Genomic DNA, 13,002 nt, shown 5'->3' on the forward strand with positions numbered 1-13,002 from the left:
GCGTAACAATAGAAAGCAATAGAAAATAGTCAAACACATGAACATATCTGTGACAGGGAAAATTGAAATAGAAAAAAAAAACACTGTTATTAAGACTTCAAAGTTTAGCCAAAATACAAGACAAAACTCTAAGATAGAAGAAAAGAAAAAAAGATGGAAGAAAACCAACTTATAGGCATAAATGAAACATTGAACCATAACTGAAGGTGAGAAACAGACATTACAAACATTGTTTGGGGAAAAAATATTCACCTTGCCAAAAGATTTAAAGAAAATAACATTATCTTAATATGCAAAAAATTATAATTTTTCAATTGAACATGCTACAGTTACTTAAATAAGTCAATCAATACATGCAATATTTAGAAATAAATATTTCCTTTCCTTACAAACCTACCTACGAAATGTTCAGGTGTCAATGCAAACAACCTACTTATCAGACAGCATTTGTTGTGTTTAATCTATCCTCTATAAGTTATTTGATTTTTTAGGGGTACAAAGTGCTTAAAAAGGCCTTCTCTATAAAATCTTTAGTATGTAAAATTTGGACATTGTAGGATCACATAGCTGTTGGAGATATGTTTTGAATGACAGAAAAATTCATCCAAACTAATTTATCTAAAAACATGACATTAATATAAGATCATTTGACTTAAGAACTGGCAAAAGAGCCAGACTGGGTATCATATACATTTCTAAAAGAAAAAAAATTGAGATGAGAGTGCTTGACATTTAGTAGTTAGACTGCTTGTAGTCTATACGTTAGTGGGTAGATACCTGTGGAAATGTCCTAGAATGTCTTTTTAGTTGATTTATTGCCTCCACTTTGTTCCTGACCTGTACGTCACTCCTGATAAAAGAATCTGATAAGCATGAGACAGCGTACAGGTGCAAAATGCAAACAAAAGCCTATCTTATCCTATTTAGTATCTTATCCTCCTTCATTATTTCAGATCCCTCCTATCTGCTAACAATGCTGTGCCATCAGTACCTCTACTTAGCTAATGGAAAATAATCACATAATGATAGAATATATCATGCAGATGAAACCCATCACTTAACACTGTAACTTACAACATATCTGATAATTAGAGGGTCATGTTCTCTGACCTGTTGTCAGTTGTACCTTTGTATCCCTCCTGAGTAGGAACATAATGTTCTGACTTTAACCCTGTCTCTCTATTCGATGTTTCTACTAGAAGTTTGGCACTCGTGCATTTGCTTAAGAGTCAGAGGAGAATGTGCTAACTTCTGTGAAAATGAATGTAAACAGTTCTCCTGTTGTAATGCATCTTAATGGCTAAAAGACCATCTAAATGATCAAGCCTTTTAGTGAAATCAGATTTAATCCTAATTGGACGACGAGCACAGTGTGGATTCCCTCAGGATAGTGATGTGCATACGTGAGGATGGTGAAACAACAAGTGGACATAATAATAGAGTGTACACTAGTGAGAAGTAAATGTACAACAAATACAGTCATGTTAGAGATCAAAATGCTCAGGCTTTTGTCAAGAAGATTCTGATTTCAGGTTTGTCAGGATGGGATTTGAAGTGCTAAGAGAAATGAAACTGGAATACAGCTCTTATTTGGAAAATGGAAAATTATTTATTTATTTTGCAATACCATTTGCCATTTAAATGTTGTAATGAAACCACTATTTTAACTAAAGAAAGAAGTAAGCAATATTATTAAAATTTCTGTGCAACGGCTCTTGTTTCAGGTCAAGGTTCTGCATCTCTAATAGGTCACACTGTTACATCTTACACACATACTATGTATGTATATTTGTCCACATATATAATGTGGACAACTATACATTCAATACAAGACTTCTTTTGCATAAATATATATGTATGTCTACATAAACATGTATGTACATGTAAATATACATATAAATATATATATATGTATATATATATATATTTAGTTCTCTTTTTGTTAAAAGCAAACTCGCATAACTACATAAACCCATACATTTCGATGCTGTCCAGTTCCATGAAGTTGCAAATAACACAAAAACCCTCAGCTGTGTTCTTTGAACACCGTTAACCAACTCAGCCAATTTCAAGCAAAAGTGTTAATCAAGAAAAATGTTCTCTAATAGATCAGTATAAAAAGGTAAATGAGCGAGCAATGGGATGAGAAAACGGTAATGTGTTGTGGCACTAGGCAGAGATCCAAATCAGAAGAGAAACGAAACCCAATACCTGTAAAGTTGTTAGCAGTAAGCAATTACACATCAGCTGGATCACCAGACCACAAGAGAAAATACACAGCAGTGCCTTCTGGGGCATTATCAGAGTGAGATTAAAAGACACGTAAGTTAAACAGAGATTATGGTTTGTGTGGATTATGTAATTGTCTTATGTAAAAATGTTGCTATATCTCTAAAATTAAAGAAAAAACATATCACAAATGGTACTGCAGACACCTGGACAACTACACATTCAATACAAGACTTATGCATGGTTAACTTTGTCAGAGGTCAACGTAATGCCTAAAATGTAGCTCAGATATGTGGCTTTCATGTGAAGTATGAGGACACCTTACTAAATACCTTGGGAAATAAAAAATAAATCCCATTAAGCTGCAGAAGACAGAACAATTTTCAGTCTAGCTGTTGTATTTACCCAATCAATATACTTAACAGTCAGGTCTTTGCTCTCTCACATGAGAATTTGTGTTAAGCCTACACCTACCACACTTTAAAACTGAATGGCTAGATATTGTTCCAGGATGTCTAATTTCAAGTTGCAATTTATTGAAATATCCTTTATTAACCCTAGAGCCATTTCTGATGTTGAAAGAGTTGAAAACATTTTTTTTCATAATCACATTTTTAGTCATACTTTTTGCAGTTTAGAAATTATGAGTGAGTTGGAGCATACTACAGGAGACGTCAAGCATAAGTTCTTTCCCCCTTAGAAATTTCTTCTTTTTGCCATTTTCTTATATTTTGCAATTGCAAGTTTTATGTCATCAAACACATTTCTGGATAAAGACTTAAATCTAATTCAGATACTGTAGTACGACCTTAAACTCATGAACAAGCATGTTCATGCATGAACATGTACTGTATACTTGCATATTTTGGTTCCAGCATGGCTAAAACAAAAATATTTCTGCAAAACAGAAAACTAGCAATGATCAATTTCAAAGGATAATAGGTCAAAATTCCTCTGTGACTCTAAAGACTCACTGCCAGCTACCCCAAGGTGTTGACGTCAGTCGTTGCTAAATGTGGCGCAGTTAATTGAGTTTCAGGGTGACTTACTTTTTCACATAGAGACTTTCTTTTCTTGAAGAATGCTTTTACATTTACTCGGGTTATCTTTATTCACTTTTTAACTCATTTTTATGACCTCACAAAAGAAAAAAAAAGAAAAAAACATAAACGAACAAAAACAGAATAAATCTGTAAGTGGTAAACCACTCTTCACAGTATTGCATATTAGACAAGTAGCGTCCAAAGTAATTCATGAAATTCTGGTGTCTGCATGTTGTAAATGTTTCCTTGGTTCATTACACCTGAATCAATTGAATAGTTCATTATAAGCCTCTGTAGAATGTGATGGCATACAGAATATGCTATTTCCACTACTTGAATCCATTTGAACTGTGTTGAGACAGGGACACTTCAAAAACATCCAGCATTCCAGCCCCCTGAAGATTGAAATCAAATGCCACTGACCTAGAAGATCACCAGTACATCAGACACTAATTACATATTTATTTCCCAAAATATATGTTGTATTGATACTTTATTCAGGGATCTTCCTGCTGTGAGAATTACAAATTAAAAAATCTCTCAAATGACTAAAAACAGGGTGACACACTACAGACAATTTTCCAAATCTGATATTCCATTATTTTTCAACTAAATACGACTGACACTCTGATTTAAATATTTGTCATTCATGTGGAAACTACTATGTTGTTTGTAGTTTCACTTTTACCGCCCAAGGATAGAGTCTTTTATATATTTTAAAAAGGAATTTATTCTTAGAAACAATAGGAATTTATGCTTAAAACAAATAAACATAGGATATATTATATATATATATATATATATATATATATATATATATATATATATATATATATATATATATGCATCCTGATGTGCCATTGAAGAAATATTGAAGTACATCTTCCAAAACCCAAAACACATAGATCCCATTTCAATAGTATATGACGTATTTAAACTGGCATGTGTTGAGGAATTTTGATTGACTTAGCATTAAATTAATATGAGATTGGTAAATATCCGGTCATGATAACATGTTGTGTTAAACAAAATCAAGTGCCACTGCTATTCTTGCCAGGATATGTGATTAGGCCTAGAGTTTTCCATACACCTTGCAGATTTAGATTTAAAATTATTCACATTTAGCGAAGCTATTTGGTTATGAAAGGAAAAAAAGACAGCAATGTGTCATGAAAATGTTTTAAAAGTAACATCATATTTGCAAAATGTCAATAATAGTTAATAATAAGTAATATATATATATATATATATATATATATATATATATATATATATATATATATATAATTGACTTTACAGCAATCAGACATTCCAATAATTGCTTACCAGCTTATTTGCATAGTCCTTATTTGTGTGTCTTTGAGGTTGAAAGGCATCACTGCCAGCCGGAAGAAACATGTTGGTCAAATTAAAATATTTCTTGAAACATTGATCTGCCAAGGGTATGAATAATATTTGCTTTACTTGTACAAATATGTTGTCTTGAATTGGCACACTGAACAGTTATTTGATTACAGAAAAGAAGAATGCAAAGCAAGGAGGTCAAAATGAAGGAAACAAATGAAAAAAACAAAAAAACATTGTGCTGTTTTTTTATGTAATGACTCTCAGTCATTCCTTGCTGGTTTCTCCTGTTTATTAGGCCCGAGCAGCAAAGCGCTGCGAAGGCCTATTGTATCTGTACTGTTTCTTCTTATTATTAGGCCCGAGCAGCAAAGCGCTGCGAAGGCCTATTGTATCTGTACTGTTTATTATTATTATTCTTCCCACCTCTTCGTGTGCCTTTTTGGGGGCTTTATCATATTCAAAAACTCACCAAACTTGGCGGAGGCGTCTAGGCGGTTTAAAAATTTTGAATTTTAAGGTCGTTGCAAAAATCGCAAAAAAAATTGCTCAACGCCGGCAACTAGCAATTTTCAACAGACCCTTTGCTATTCACTTACTTCATCGTAGAGACTTGAAATTCGGTACAGTTGTAGAGCTCACTAAGACGCTCAGAATTTACAAGTAATGTCATAGTGCAAGTATCGCAGGAAGTCGGCCATTTTGTATTGAAGGTCCATTTTTTACCTCGATTTTGACGTTTACAGCCTTCGTATTTGATCGAACTCCTCCTAGGGATTTCGATTGATCGGCTTCAAACTCGGTCAGTCTGATCATAAGGCATGTCTGATTTAAAGTTATCAAATTGGTGAGTTTTGGAGCATGTTGAAGGGGGGTTACCAGGGGTCAAAGTTCACCTACACGCCATGAAACAAAAACCTCTTATATTTCCTATACAAAAACACATAGAGGCACCAAACGTTCAGTGATTGATCGTCATTGGGTGTCCTAAAATACCCTGTGGTGAAATTTTTTTTTTACGTAGGCCACGCCCCCTGAGAGCAGGAAGTGTCATGTTTTACTGTGAACGGTCGCTATCTTAGCCCTTTGACCTAATCAACATGAAACTGTGTCCAGAGACAGAAGACATGTTGGTGTGTTGAGTATTCCAACCCCGACCGGCTGCGATGAAGCAGGTGGGCGTGGCGGCGTTGCGAACGCCGTCAAATTTCGTTTGGCTCTGAATTCCACAATTTCGGGCCCAGCTGCTCCAAACTCACTAGGATGGATCCTTATCCACCCTCCGACAGGAATTCATAACAAAATTTGGTGGGCGTGGCCTAATTTCTCTATATCGACCCCTAGAGTATTTTAAATGAACAGCCCCAGGCCATGCTTTATGCTAGAATTACGAAACTTGGTACATATGTGTATCTTGTCAGGACGTACAAAAAAGTCTATTAGAGCCATGGTCGGAACCCAACAGGAAGTCGGCCATTTTGTATTGAAGGTCCATTTTGGACCTCGAGTTTGACGTTTACAGCCTTTGCATTTGATCGAACTCCTCCTAGGGATTTCGATTGATCGGCTTCAAACTCGGTCAGTCTGATCATAAGGCATGTCTGATTTAAAGTTATCAAATTGGTGACTGTATGAGCTTGCTGAAGGGGGGTTACCAGGGGTCAAAGTTCACCTACACGCCATGAAACAAAAACCTCTTATATTTCCTATACAAAAACACATAGAGGGACCAAACTTTCAGTGATTGATCGACATCGGGTGTCCTATAATACCCTGCAGTGAAATTTTTTTTTTACGTAGGCCACGCCCCCTGAGAGCAGGAAGTGTCATGTTTTACTGTGAACGGTCGCTATCTTAGCCCTTTGACCTAATCAACATGAAACTGTGTCCAGAGACAGAAGACATGTTGGTGTGTTGTGGATTCCAACCCCGACCGGCTGCGATGAAGCAGGTGGGCGTGGCTGCGTTGCCAACGCCGTCGAATTTCGTTTGGCTCTGAATTCCACAGTTTCGGGGTGAGCTGCTCCAAACTCACTAGGATGGATCCTTATCCACCCGCCAACAGGAATCCATAGCGATATTTGGTGGGCGTGGCCTAATTTCTCTATACTGCCCCCTAGAATATTTTTAAAAATCAGCCCCAAGCCATGCTTTAACGTAGAATTACGAAACTTGGTACACATGTGTATCTTGTCAGGACGTACAAAAAAGTCTCTTGGAGCCATGCTCTAAACCCAACAGGAAGTCGGCCATTTTGGATTGAAGGTCCATTTTGGGCCCTGTTGAGGCCGTTTACAGCCTTTGCATTTGATCGAACTCCTCCTAGGGATTTCAATTGATCGGCTTCAAACTCGGTCAGTCTGGTCATAAGGCATGTCTGATTTAAAGTTATCAAATTGGTGACTGTATGAGCTTGCTGAAGGGGGGTTACCAGGGGTCAAAGTTCACCTACTCGCCATGAAACACGAAACTGTTATATATCCTGCACAGAAACTCACAGAGACACCAAACGATCAGTGATTGATCATCAATAGGTGTCCTAAAATACCCTGTAGTGAAATTATGACATCGCTTAGGCCACGCCCCCTGAGAACAGGAAGTGTCATGTTTTACTGTGAACGGTCGCTATCTTAGCCCTTTGACCTAATCAACATGAAACTGTGTTCAGAGACAGAAGACATGTTGGTGTGTTGTGGATCCAAGCCCTGACCGGCTGCGATGAAGCAGCTGGGTGTGGCGGCGTGGCGAAGTGACCTGTAACGCCGATGCCATACGTTTGCTTCTAGATTCCACATGTTTCGACCGAGCTGCACCAAACTTGGCCTGACTCATCCTGGTGTGATGCCTGACAATGCTATGTCATCATATTATGACATCATCTAAGCCCCGCCCCCTCAGAATGAATTAGAGAGATCTTCTGTGTAATTACATAATAAACAGTCCATGTTCGTTGTTTGTAGGGCAATGCTGCCCTCTGCTGCCCACTGAAATAGTTTCATTATTTCAGTAATTCGACACCAGAGGGCAGCATTGCCCTACGGAATGACAGTTCAATGTTGAATTAAAGAGGAAAAAATTAAATAATTTGTAATTCTAACACAAAAACTCACAGAGACACCAAAGTTTGAGTTATTGATCATCCTCTTGTGTAGAATAATATCCAATGGTCAAATGATGACATCACGTAGGCCACGCCCTCTGACAACAGGAAGTCTTGTATTTTACTGTGAACGGTCGATAGCTTCTGCACCAAACTTTGCACGAGTGACCCTGGTGGGATCCTTGACGACCCTATGTCATCATATTATGACGTCATCTAAGCCCCGCCCCCTCAGAACAGGAAGTGCCGTTTTTTTACTTGGAAAGCTCCGTTTATGGCTCTTTTGACCTAATCAAGATGATTCGGATGATAAACTCTGTCAATGCTCGCTGCTGGCTGAACCGTGTGGGCGTGGCCAAATGGCGAATATCAGTCCCTCGCCATATGCATACGTTTGGCTCTTATTCAGGCATAGATCATCCGATTGGCGCCAAACTGGATATGTATGACCTTTGTTCACCTCTAAAGAGCCCAACGGGTTTGAAATGTAATTTGGCTCCACTGCGCCCCCTAAGTTAATACATGGGTTGTATCTCCTTGACGCATCGACCGATCTGCGCCAGATTTTTTGACAGTCGTCGGGTAGCGCCGCCGAACGCATTCACGCGTATCGCCCGGTGGACGGGCGGGGAAAATGCGCGACAGCTTCTGCGGCGTCTGGCGGGCGGCGGTGCTGGAAACTGCGGCGGAGCTTCCGCGGTGGGGAGCGGGCTGCGGCTCTGGAAACCGAGCGAGAGCTTCTGCGGTGGCCGGAACCCCCGCGGTGGCCAATAGGCCGGAGCGGCGCTTGCTGCGAGGGCCGCCCGAGGCTGCTTGCAGCTTTAATTAGGCCCGAGCAGCAAAGCGCTGCGAAGGCCTATTGTATCTGTAGTGTTTATTATTATTATTATTATTATTATTATTATTATTATTATTATTCTGCCCCCCCAAAGAGGCGCCTTTTTGGGGGCTTTATCATATTCAAAAACTCACCAAACTTGGCGGTCGCGACTAGAAAAATTCAAAATTTTGAATTTTAAGGTTGTCGCAAAAATCGCAAAGAAAATTGCTCAACGCCGGCAACTAGCAATTTTTTGTTGACACAATGGTATGAACGTATTTCATCGTAGAGACATGAAATTTGGTAGACTTGTAGAGCTCACCAAAAGACTCAGAACTTACATTTAATGTTATAAGCCAACTATCACAGGAAGTCGGCCATTTTGTATTGAAAGTCCATTTTTTACCTCGATTTTGACGTTTACAGCCGTCGTATTTGATCGAACTCCTCCTAGGGATTTCGATTGATCGGCTTCAAACTTGGTCAGTCTGATCATAAGGCATGTTTGATTTAAAGTTATCAAATTGGTGAGTTTTGGAGCATGTTGAAGGGGTGTTAGCAGGGGTCAAAGTTCACCTACTCGCCATGAAACACGAAACTCTTATATTTCCTATACAAAAGCACATAGACGGACCAAACTTTCAGAGATTGATGGTCATCAGGCCTCCTAAAATACCCTGTGGTAAAATGATGACATCACTTAGGCCACGCCCCCTGAGAACAGGAAGTGTCATGTTTTACTGTGAACGGTCGCTATCTTAGCCCTTTGACCTAATCAACATGAACCTGTGTCCAGAGACAGAAGACATGTTGGTGTGTTGAGTATTCCAACCCCGACCGGCTGCGATGAAGCAGGTGGGCGTGGCGGCGTTGCGAACGCCGTCAAATTTCGTTTGGCTCTGAATTCCACAATTTCGGGCCCAGCTGCTCCAAACTCACTAGGATGGATCCTTATCCACCCTCCGACAGGAATTCATAACAAAATTTGGTGGGCGTGGCCTAATTTCTCTATATCGACCCCTAGAGTATTTTAAATGAACAGCCCCAGGCCATGCTTTATGCTAGAATTACGAAACTTGGTACATATGTGTATCTTGTCAGGACGTACAAAAAAGTCTATTAGAGCCATGGTCGGAACCCAACAGGAAGTCGGCCATTTTGTATTGAAGGTCCATTTTGGACCTCGAGTTTGACGTTTACAGCCTTTGCATTTGATCGAACTCCTCCTAGGGATTTCGATTGATCGGCTTCAAACTCGGTCAGTCTGATCATAAGGCATGTCTGATTTAAAGTTATCAAATTGGTGACTGTATGAGCTTGCTGAAGGGGGGTTACCAGGGGTCAAAGTTCACCTACACGCCATGAAACAAAAACCTCTTATATTTCCTATACAAAAACACATAGAGGGACCAAACTTTCAGTGATTGATCGACATCGGGTGTCCTATAATACCCTGCAGTGAAATTTTTTTTTTACGTAGGCCACGCCCCCTGAGAGCAGGAAGTGTCATGTTTTACTGTGAACGGTCGCTATCTTAGCCCTTTGACCTAATCAACATGAAACTGTGTCCAGAGACAGAAGACATGTTGGTGTGTTGTGGATTCCAACCCCGACCGGCTGCGATGAAGCAGGTGGGCGTGGCTGCGTTGCCAACGCCGTCGAATTTCGTTTGGCTCTGAATTCCACAGTTTCGGGGTGAGCTGCTCCAAACTCACTAGGATGGATCCTTATCCACCCGCCAACAGGAATCCATAGCGATATTTGGTGGGCGTGGCCTAATTTCTCTATACTGCCCCCTAGAATATTTTAAAAAATCAGCCCCAAGCCATGCTTTAACTTAGAATTACGAAACTTGGTACACATGTGTATCTTGTCAGGACGTACAAAAAAGTCTCTTGGAGCCATGCTCTAAACCCAACAGGAAGTCGGCCATTTTGTATTGAAGGTCCATTTTGGGCCCTGTTGTGGCCGTTTACAGCCTTTGCATTTGATCGAACTCCTCCTAGGGATTTCGATTGATCGGCTTCAAACTCGGTCAGTCTGATCATAAGGCATGTCTGATTCAAAGTTATCAATATGGTGAGTCTTGACCATGTTGAAGCAGGGTTAGCAGGGCTCAAAGTTCCCCTGTGATCGACTGTGTAATACAAAGGGGATCCTTTGTCCTGTGTAGGGCAATGCTGCCCTCTGGTGTCGAATTACTGAAATAATGAAACTATTTCAGTAATTTCAGTAATTCGACACCAGAGGGCAGCATTGCCCTACGGAATGATAGAGTTCAATTTTGTGAGGAAGAGGAAAAAATTAAAAATTTGTAATTCTAACAGAAAAACTGGCATCCTGGTGGGATGCCAGTCGATCATATGTCAGCATATTATGATGTCATCTAAGCCCCGCCCCCTCAGAAAAGGAAGTGCTATTTTTTTAACTTGTAAAGTTCCATTTATGGCTCTCTTGACCTAATCAAGGTGATTCTGTGTTGGATGACAGATAGGAAGTTGGTCTCACTTGTTTTAAAGTGCCAAGAGTTTTCAATGGCGGCAACGCCGTTGGCATACGTTTGCCTCTAGATTCCACATGTTTTGACCGAGCTGCACCAAACTTGGCATGAGTGATTCTGGTGGGATTCCTGACGATCCTACGTCATCATATTATGACGTCATCTAAGCCCCGCCCCCTCGGAACAGGAAGTGCCATTTTTTTCCTTGGAAAGCTCTGTTTATGGCTCTCTTGACCTAATCAAGATGATTCGGATGATAAACTCTGTCAATGCTCGCTGCTGGCTGAACCGTGTGGGCGTGGCCAAATGGCGAATATCAGTCCCTCGCCATATACATACGTTTGGCTCTAAATCACACATGGATCATCCGATTGACGCCAAACTGGATATATACGACCTTTGTTCACCTCTAAAGAGCCCAACGAGGTGGAAATGTAATTTGACTCCACTGCGCCCCCTAAGTTAATACATGGGCTGTATCTCCTCGACGCATCGACCGATCTGCACCAGATTTTTTGACAGTCGTCGGGGAGCGCCGCCGAACGCATTAACTCGTATCGCCCGGTGGACGGGCGGGGGAAATGCGCGACAGCTTCTGCGGCGGCTAGCGGGCGGCGGTGCTGGAAACTGCGGCAGAGCTTCCGCGGTGGGGAGCGGGCTGCGGCTCTGGAAACCGAGCGAGAGCTTCTGCGGTGGCCGGAACCCCCGCGGTGGCCAATAGGCCGGAGCGGCGCTTGCTGCGAGGGCCGCCCGAGGCTGCTTGCAGCTTTAATTATCATTCTTCCCACCTCTTCGTGTGCCTTTTTGGGGGCTTTATCATATTCAAAAACTCACCAAACTTGGCGGACACGTCTAGGCGGTTTAAAAATTTTGAATTTTAAGGTCGTTGCAAAAATCGCAAAAAAAATTGCTCAACGCCGGCAACTAGCAATTTTCAACAGACCCATTGCTATTCACTTACTTCATCGTAGAGACTTGAAATTCGGTACAGTTGTAGAGCTCACTAAGACGCTCAGAATTTACAAGTAATGTCATAGTGCAAGTATCGCAGGAAGTCGGCCATTTTGTATTGAAGGTCCATTTTTTACCTCGATTTTGATGTTTACAGCCTTCGTATTTGATCGAACTCCTCCTAGGGATTTCGATTGATCGGCTTCAAACTCGGTCAGTCTGATCATAAGGCATGTCTGATTTAAAGTTATCAAATTGGTGAGTTTTGGAGCATGTTGAAGGGTGGTTACCAGGGGTCAAAGTTCACCTACACGCCATGAAACAAAAACCTCTTATATTTCCTATACAAAAACACATAGAGGGACCAAACTTTCAGTGATTGATCGACATTGGGTGTCCTATAATACCCTGCAGTGAAATTTTTTTTTTACGTAGGCCACGCCCCCTGAGAGCAGGAAGTGTCATGTTTTACTGTGAACGGTCGCTATCTTAGCCCTTTGACCTAATCAACATGAAACTGTGTCCAGAGACAGAAGACATGTTGGTGTGTTGTGGATTCCAACCCCGACCGGCTGCGATGAAGCAGGTGGGCGTGGCAGCGTTGCCAACGCCGTCGAATTTCGTTTGGCTCTGAATTCCACAGTTTCGGGGTGAGCTGCTCCAAACTCACTAGGATGGATCCTTATCCACCCGCCAACAGGAATCCATAGCGATATTTGGTGGGCGTGGCCTAATTTCTCTATACTGCCCCCTAGAATATTTTAAAAAATCAGCCCCAAGCCATGCTTTAACTTAGAATTACGAAACTTGGTACACATGTGTATCTTGTCAGGACGTACAAAAAAGTCTCTTGGAGCCATGCTCTAAACCCAACAGGAAGTCGGCCATTTTGGATTGAAGGTCCATTTTGGGCCCTGTTGTGGCCGTTTACAGCCTTTGCATTTGATCGAACTCCTCCTAGGGATTTCAATTGATCGGCTTCAAACTCGGTCAGTCTGATCATAAGGCATGTCTG

The sequence above is a fragment of the Xiphophorus couchianus genome, chromosome 8 (assembly GCF_001444195.1).
Source record: "Xiphophorus couchianus chromosome 8, X_couchianus-1.0, whole genome shotgun sequence".
NCBI lineage: Eukaryota > Metazoa > Chordata > Actinopteri > Cyprinodontiformes > Poeciliidae > Xiphophorus > Xiphophorus couchianus.